We start from the raw sequence: 8,852 nt of genomic DNA on the forward strand, positions 1-8,852 counted from the left end.
ATCAGCTGCTGCAGTAGAAAGAAGGCTAAGAGATAGCTATTCATAATTTCCCCTCATATTACCTCAAATCCATAATATCATTGCCTGTACCACAACTGGAGAAATTAAAGCTACTAGTGGTCTTTGGGAGTGATATCCAGAAAACACGGGTGTCCTTCTGTAGTAACTAGCCAAGGGAAGTAGGGAAGAATAAAAAGAGGAAATCTGTCACTACAGCACATAGATCTTAGCTAGCAATCAAGGTTAGCATCCCTAGTACTGAGTCATGAAATTATATCTTTGATGGTTATTTCCCTAAAGATCACAGACCCATTTGAACTATGAGAAAGTGCTGGACAAACACGAGATAGAGACCATTATGGTAAATACCAGACCAGTATTCTTCAAAACTACCAAAGTTATGAGAAATAAGAAAACTCCAGATACTCTCAACAAAGTTGGACTATGATAAATGAATGAATGTTATGCTGCATTCTGTAATGAATAGTAAGAAAGAAAAACACAGTGAATAAACTAGGGACATATGCATGAAAGCTATAGGTTCATAAACAATGTCATAGTAACATTAACTTCTTATGTTTGACGCATATACTATGGTTATATAACATGATGCCACTAGTGGAATTTGGGCAAAAATGAAAGGCTGACAGAATCCTTTAGTGCTAACTTTGACATTTCTCTGTAATTCTCATATTATTTCAAATTAAAAGACTTTTTTAAAAGTAGACCAGGTAGAGGTGACTCTACTGTTTATGACAGTCTCTCCGTCATGCCCTATAGACCCTGCAAGACTCACATCATTCCTGTCTTATTTTTTTCTAGGAGATTATTGCTGTTGAATGTCCAGAAAGAAAAATTAGCCATTTAAGTTGGAGCACATAGGGCTTGTCAAAAATGATTTTTATCTTATAATCTTTCTACCTTTTCTTCTGCATAGCTCCTCTAACCCTGGAGGTGGGGTTGATGAAGAAATCCCATTTAGGACAGAGTGTTCCAAAGTATCTCACTTTCTATGAATCGTCCAGTTGGAGGTTTCTAGCTTACTTCCTAAGATGATGACTCCAAGGAAATAGGGTCTTCCAGACAAAACAGAACTGATGCAAATATTAACTTACATATGGCTGCAAGCACAGGGACTATACAAGGTTCAAGTCAGATGGAATCCCCGTGCTGAACAGGGAAACTGGACACTGACTCTGATCTTTAACCAAGAATCTATTTCTAATTGACATCGGCTTACAAAGGAAAAATTAGGGTTTTTTCCCAATGGAGTCTCACTGGGTGTATTAACGACACTTGTATTCTGTACTAGATGGCCAATATAAAATGAACTCAGTAATATTTTTGGAAAATTTTTGTCATATATTACTTTGTTTTAACATTTTTGTTTTATTGGTCTTTTGCTTGTATATTATGGCTTCCTGCTTTGTGTTTTAATAGTGTGTATGTGAGTTGTGTGTGTGTTTCTTGTGCTTTTTATTTCTTTTTAAAGTTCTGGTTAGTTTTTTTTGTTGTTGTTATTGGTTTGTTTTCTAAATAGAGAGAGGGGTGAAATGGGAATTTCTGGTTTCTATGGATACTCAGTTGTGTCATGTGATGTTTTCCTGAATACTGTCTTATGAGAGGATGTTTTTGCTGAAGCAGAAACATGAGAGGATGTATTGCTGAGAACAGATACATGGTGTTTTATGGAAGCTATCTGGAAAAAGTCCATATGATGTTTGCTAGAGCAGATGCTTGAGAGAACATGTCTTCGCAGATGATACTGTATGGTATTGGTTCACATTGCCACTCTTTGCTAATCATTGTTTGTTGTGACTTTGTAAAGAGAAATGCACCAAAGAACTTCTGATGGTTCTTGCCACTTCTTTGGACTCGTGCCCATTGGCAGAGCCTCGCAGTTTCTTGTGGATCGAACTGTAATTTTTGATTCATGAATGTTGTTTGTGAATGGATCAAGCTACCACTGCTGACTTGTGTGAACTGAACTGATGATGTACTGACAACACATATTGGATTCACCCCAAAGAACTATTTTTTGACAGGTTCATATCATCTTTTGCTCTAATAACCTTTCCTTTCCACTGCCTCTGGTGGGTGGTGGGCTAGAAGGGAGGTTAAAGCATTTAGGTACACGTATATAAAACTACAGAGGAGTAAAAAGAACATATGGAGTTGAGTGGGTGGGGAGGTGGGAAAGACATGGGAGGAGTTGGGAGAATGTGCCCTAGACAATCAGATTTGACAGCAATTGAACTAGAATTTTACATATCACTCTTTTGAAAACCAATTCATGAACTTTATCAAGCTCATTTCCCTTTTTAAAATTGTGCCTAAAAGACTGCAAAACTGAGCTAAGATATTAAAAGGCCTTGGGATATTAGGTAGACAAAAATTGAATTTGAATTAAAGCCCTGCCTAAAAAGTAGGAATTCTGATAAACATTATAAGTTTTCAAATGACAAGTAATTACTACACCTTGTGAGAAAATATAAACCAAAACTAAATCAATCCTCATAAATATAAAAAGCCAGTTTGAATCATATCAATCTGAAGCCCAGAAGTCAGTCAGAATAAAATGTAAAGCCCTTTTGAAGGAAGGTAATATCATCCAATCATCTCTTCAATTTATTTATGAAATAATTAATTAATCTTTTATTTAAAACAGCTAGACTTATAAGAATGAAAAATCAAGAGTCAAAAAATACTTTGAATACCCTCAAGAAAGATATAAATTATGGAATTATCAGACATTAAATAGCCATAATTAATGTTCTACTGTATTGAATGATAGTATTGAAATTTTCAGCAAGAACTTGAAAAAAGTCATTGAGTGAAACTGTAGAACCAAAAAAGATATAGTATCCACAGGCTAGGACAATGGCTCAGTCATTACATTGCTTACCTCAAAAAAAATGAGGACAAAAGTTTGACTGCTAAAAGTACATGTTAAAAAAAATAATCCTAGGGGCTCATGTTTATAATCCTAGTACTGTAGAGGTGGAGACATGTGAATCCCTAAGGCTCTCCCTGACTACCCAGCCTAGCCTAATTTCTAAGCTGCAGGCCAGTGAAAGATCATGTATCCAAAATAAAGCGAAACAAAAACAAGTAACACACACACACACACACACACACACACACACACACCACAGAGAGAGAGAGAGAGAGAGAGAGAGTAAACATTATAAAGAAACAATACTGAAGGTTCAAGGTTGACAACCACATCCATCCACTTGCACACATATGTATTCACACACAAATATGAAAAATTTAAAATTAAATAGGTGTCCTAGCAATACGTTATAAAGAAAATAAAACGAGCTACTGAAAGATGGATCTAAAGAACTTATTAAAGCCAAAATAATAATTGGCTTAATTTTTTAATATTATTAACTGCTAATTGAAAATTTTATGCATTCTACATTCACATATATTGCATTTCCACAGTATTTTTTATACATTAATATATATATATATATATATATATAGTGTGTGTGTGACTTTAAAAATATCATTCTTAAATGGCCTAAAAGTAAAAAGAATTAGAATCTTTGTTTTTTTTATTTTTTTCACCATAACTTAGGCAAATAAATACACATTGCCCATTTTTATTGGTAGAAAATGTAAAATCTAATTACAAGAAAGGTCCTGAAGTGATTTTGTCTTTACTGGTCAATCATTTCCAAGGAACCAGCCTTCCTTTTCCTTTATTAACTTTGTATATTCTAAAACTTAAAAATAATTGTTCAGAATACCAAGTCTTATGGAGAACTTATGGTTTGTTTCTTTGCTACATTATTTTTTCCCTCTTACTGTTTAAAATAGTACTTACACCTATATTTTGTGATTGGTTTTTAGTCTTGTGTTTTAAATTTTCTTTTCCCCAAGTTTCATTCATGAAGATGTGCTTAAGATATTGTTAGACACTGAATGATTCTGTTAAAGACACAACTAATCACATTGCTTGTATTATGAAAGTAGATTTAAAAAAATAAACAATTTAAAGCAATATGGTGATTACAGATTAATATAATATACAGATACTCTTAAGAATGTGGATTAAGTTACAACCCCAAATCATGACCCTCAATTCTAATTAGCGGCCACATCTCAAGTCACTGGTAAATGGTCAAGAATTATCTAAGCCAATTCTCAATAAGTGTACTCCCTAGTTTTAGAATATAGCAAATGGTGGAAGTACACTTGAGTTCACTGAAAATATCACATAAAGCATTAATTACAAGTGAAAAACTGAGTTGTGAAATTTTTTCATTTAATTTACCTTCTCTCAGACTTCTAATATAATATTTTATGAATTTAAACACTACCATGTGTTTAAAATGTTCCACGTTTCAGGATTAATGGCACTGAGATAGGAAATACTTGACCTTTACAGGAACTTTCAGCTACACTGGTGGCTGATTTTCAAGTAATGACAGACCTGTATTGCTGCATACCTAGTCCTTAGTATGCTTTTGTATACTTGCTACTCAGTCACTAAATTTTATTAACATGTAAGTCATTAGGCCCCCAAACCTAAGACCAACTGTAAAATAGGGCAGTGTTTTATTTTCCTTTACACCTTAATGAATACTTCTTGATGACTGCACACGGGGTAAGGCTGCATGGTAGTTCAGAAAGGTCACAGCGATGGTGTTTTCCTAACAGCATGTAATCTTCCTAGTGAGTGGAATGACTTGTATGACGTCACTGTCAAACCAGCAAGACTGCATTGATGCACCCATCATTTTCAGGATTGTTGGTAACTTGGGCATACTTTCCCCAAATAACCTTGCCTCCTTGTGTCAGAAGGCCCAACTCGCTCACATTCACTTCAATAACTGCACCTATGGTGATCACACCCAGGGTTGTATATAACAGGGATGATGGATTCTTTTTCACACCGAGTACAGGCAGACAAAAAGTAGCCTTCAGCTCAGGGTGTGTGACATGGACTTTTTTGAAACGTAGACCCATTGGCCTAATGAACCTTTCATATTTAGGTGGTTTTCTTGTAAAACCATCACCAACAAAGCAGACTTTAGTAACCATTCTCTTCCATGCCTTCTTTTTTCTTTTTCCTGTTCGAATAACTTTCAATACTTCTGTTTCTCCTTGGGCACGACCTTTGGGTAGAGGAACCTCCCATTTTCCCGCCTTTTCCTTTCGTTTCTGCTTAATCATGTTGGAAAGTACTTTTGCTCTGGACTACCTCTCTCTGTCCAGCAGACAGGCAGGCACTGCTCCTTGTGGAGTCTTCTCTTTATCCTTCTGCTTGGTGTTTCTCTTTTCATGCATTTTAATAGTCTTTTTCATTTGTATTTTCTCGGCATGGCGCTGTTTATGGTAGAGCTTAGCCTTCAAGCCAATCTTTTTTTTTTTTTTTTGTGCCTTCTTTGAACGTTCATGGGCCTCCCGACCTTCTTTCTTTCTCTTTTTCTCATGGTAGTCCAAACGATAGCCATATCATTTGCGGTGCAATTCAATATATTCATTTTGTGGCATGTTGATAGCCGCGGAGCACCCATCTGCGAGCTCCCGGGGTTTAAAAACTTCTTAATTTCTGGGTGTCACTGGCCCACGAGCCTGGTTCAGTCAAGCCAGAACAAGAAAGCTAATTAGAATCTTTGAAAGAGAAGATAAAATTGTGGATCTTAAAAACAAACAAAAAAGTTAAAGGGCTTCCTGAGGAAATTAATTGTTCAGTATCAAATGATCATTAATAAGATTTTCTTCAAACCACTGAAACCATACTAGAAACAATAAGATAACATACTTTTTTCATATTGAAAATAAAAGCACTTGACCATAAAATTTTATATATTAAGAAAAATACAGTTTTGATAATGATAATCTGCAGTGCATCATTTGCTTAGCATGCACAAGGTTCTAGGTTCAAACCTTCATACTAACAAAAGGCCTCTAGAGCAGTGGTTCTTAGCCTTTCTAACGCTGGGACCCTTTAATACAGTTCTTCATGTTGTAGTGACACCAACCATAAAATTATTTTATTGCTACTTCATAACGGTAATTTTGTTACTGTTATGGATCATAATGTAAATATCTGATATGCAGAATATCTTATGTGTGACCTCAAAGGAGTTATGCCTCACAGGTAGAGAATCATCTAGGCAGATGTCTCAAGATATTTAAAAAAGTAAACGCAATCAAATAATTTAAACCTGGAAAAATAAATGAAAATGAAGAACATTATATACATATACATATATGAATTAGAAGTCTAAAGAATATTGATACAGTTTATATGTGTATATATCAAATTCATTACTAAAATAACCAAAGCTGTCAGTAGAACATAAAAGTATTGTGCCAACACAATGATTCTAAGACACACAATTAAAGCAAAAGGAGCAGAAATGTAAAAGTAAAACAGTAAATTTCACATAAAGTAAATATAAAGCAAAGGGAAGCCAGATGTAGCAGTATTAACCTGTCATCCCAGGAGAATGAGGCAAGAGGGTTGCCACAAGTTCAAAGCCAGAGAATGCATCATAGCAAGACCCTATGTCATAATACAAAAGTAATGAAGGATAGGAATATTATTGTGTAACAACAACCAAACAAAAACAAAAAAATGAAACTATTAGAGTGGAAAATGACAAAAAATAAAATTGAATGTGATCTACACATAAAACAATAACAATTGAGGAATCAATAAAGAAAATGTGGTGCATCTACACAATGGAATCCTATTCAGCTATTAAATACAAGGGCATCATGAATTTTCAAGGCAAATGGATGGAACTTGAGAATATCATCCTGAGTGAGGTAACCCAAAACCAGAAAGGCATGTATGGTATGTACTCATGTATAAGTGGATATTAGCCATAAAGTGCAGAATAATCATGTCAAAAACACAGACCCAACGAAACTTGGTGATAAAGAAGTTCCAAGGGAGAACATGGGAATCTCACTGTGAAGGGGAAAATAGTCATCAGAGGTGTGCGGAGAGAGAGAACTGGGTAGGAGAGAAGGTGAGGAGGGGAAACAGAATGGTGATCAGGTATTGGGAGACGGACAGCAGAAGGATGGGAATAGGAATGGAAATCGGTGGTGGGGGATCTCTGATGACCAACTGGAGCCCTGGGACTGGGGGAGGACACAGGGAGTCTATTGGGGGTGGCCCTAGCTGAGATTCCTACCACAGGGGGCTAGAGACTGAAGTGCACACCACCTGTAGCCAGGCAGGATTTCCAGCGGAGGGAGGGGGACATCAATCAACCCATAAAACCTTCAACCAAAAGTATCTTGTCTACAACATGTACAGGAATAAACATGGGGCAGAGACTGAGGGAACAGGCAACCAATGACTATGCCAACTTGAGACCCATCCCATGGGAGAGAGCCAACTTGACAGTATTAATGCTTGAAGACAGGGACCTAGAATAACTGTCTCCTGAGAGGCTTCATGCAGCAGCAGATAGAAAAATATTCAGAGACCCACAGCCCACAGGTGGAGCTCAGGGAGGCTGAGGGACACCACCAGAAGAAGACCTGCAGAGTCAACTAACCTCAGACATGGGGGCTCACAGAGACTAGGCCATCAACCAAGAAGCCATGCAAAGGCTAGACCTAGGCTCCCTACACATTTTTAGCAGATGTAAAGCTTAGTCTTCATGTGGGTCCCCTAAGAATTAGAGTAGGAGCTATCTCTGTCTCTGTTCCCTGCCATTGGATCCCCTTTCCCCTTTCTGGACTGCCTGATTGGGCCTCGGTGGGAAAGGATATGCTTAGTCCTGCTAGAACTAGATGCCCCAGGAGAGGGTACCCAAGGGTGGCTCCCCTTCTCTGAGGAGAAGAGGAAGCAGCAATAGGGGAAGGGGACTGGAAGGAGAAGACAGAGGGGCACTGCAATTGGGATGTAAGTGAAACAAAATAGATAAATTATTTTAAAAAGAAGAAAGTCGAGCCAAGTCTTCAAAAGATAGTCTAAGAAACACAAAAACAGAAGTAACCTTTATATTCAGTTCAGATATTTTGAACCTGAATGTTTCTCTCTGTAACTGCCTCAACTTCATATATACCCAAATCTCATGTACTTGTTGAATACTTCAAAATGGTATCATGTCTAAAACTTCAATGTGAATTGTGATGGTATTATGCCAGATTATTTTCACTAGATTTTAAGATCATTACTGGTTTGACATGGGACAGAGGGAGTACTGAGTCCAAACTTATCGTATCAACTGACAAAGAGAAATGAGCTCAAAGACATCAAATGACTTACCTAAAGTCATTGTCAGGTTTTTGGCTTTGTCTTCTGATAGGAATTATTGGTGCAAGATTAAAATATGAAACACCGCATGCTCAGTGTTTTACACTATAAGATTCACTTTGCATTGAGATTTTGTAGTTTTATTCAACCATTTGGCAAGTTCCAAGAAACTGAGGCCTTTTTAATGTGCCCTCAAAATTAACTAGGAATCTAGAGGAAATGAGTTACCTTTTAATGCTTCCCTGCGTGATGTCCCAAATAGATGAATAAAATCATGTCCGATTTAAATTTTAAAAGCAGCAGCGAGAAACACAATACATTAGTGTAATCATGCAGACCCACAGGCAAAAACAGAGCAGTAAACTTCACAGAACACAGAGGAGAGTCTGAGAAGATGTTTTTTTCAGTAAACCTAGTGGTATTTCACCCTCCCTAGAGAGTGTAGAAATCACATTCCCAAGCCTTTGACAAATTTTCATCCAAATTTGTACATAAATCCATAGCTAGTTTTGAAGAAGATGGAAGTATTTGTTGGTTTGGTTTGGTTTGGTTTGGTTTGGTTTGGTTTGGTTTGGTTTGGTTTGGTTTGGTTTGGTTTGGTTTGGTTTGGTTT

General features: G+C 36.7%; 1 pseudogene; it reads right to left on the minus strand.

The window, feature by feature from the left end:
• Positions 1-4,716: 4,716 nt before the first annotated feature.
• Positions 4,717-5,508, minus strand: LOC114616735 (annotated as a pseudogene).
• Positions 5,509-8,852: the final 3,344 nt, after the last annotated feature.

The sequence above is a fragment of the Grammomys surdaster genome, unplaced genomic scaffold (genome assembly GCF_004785775.1).
Source record: "Grammomys surdaster isolate TR1022 unplaced genomic scaffold, NIH_TR_1.0 131, whole genome shotgun sequence".
Taxonomy (NCBI): Eukaryota; Metazoa; Chordata; class Mammalia; order Rodentia; family Muridae; genus Grammomys; species Grammomys surdaster.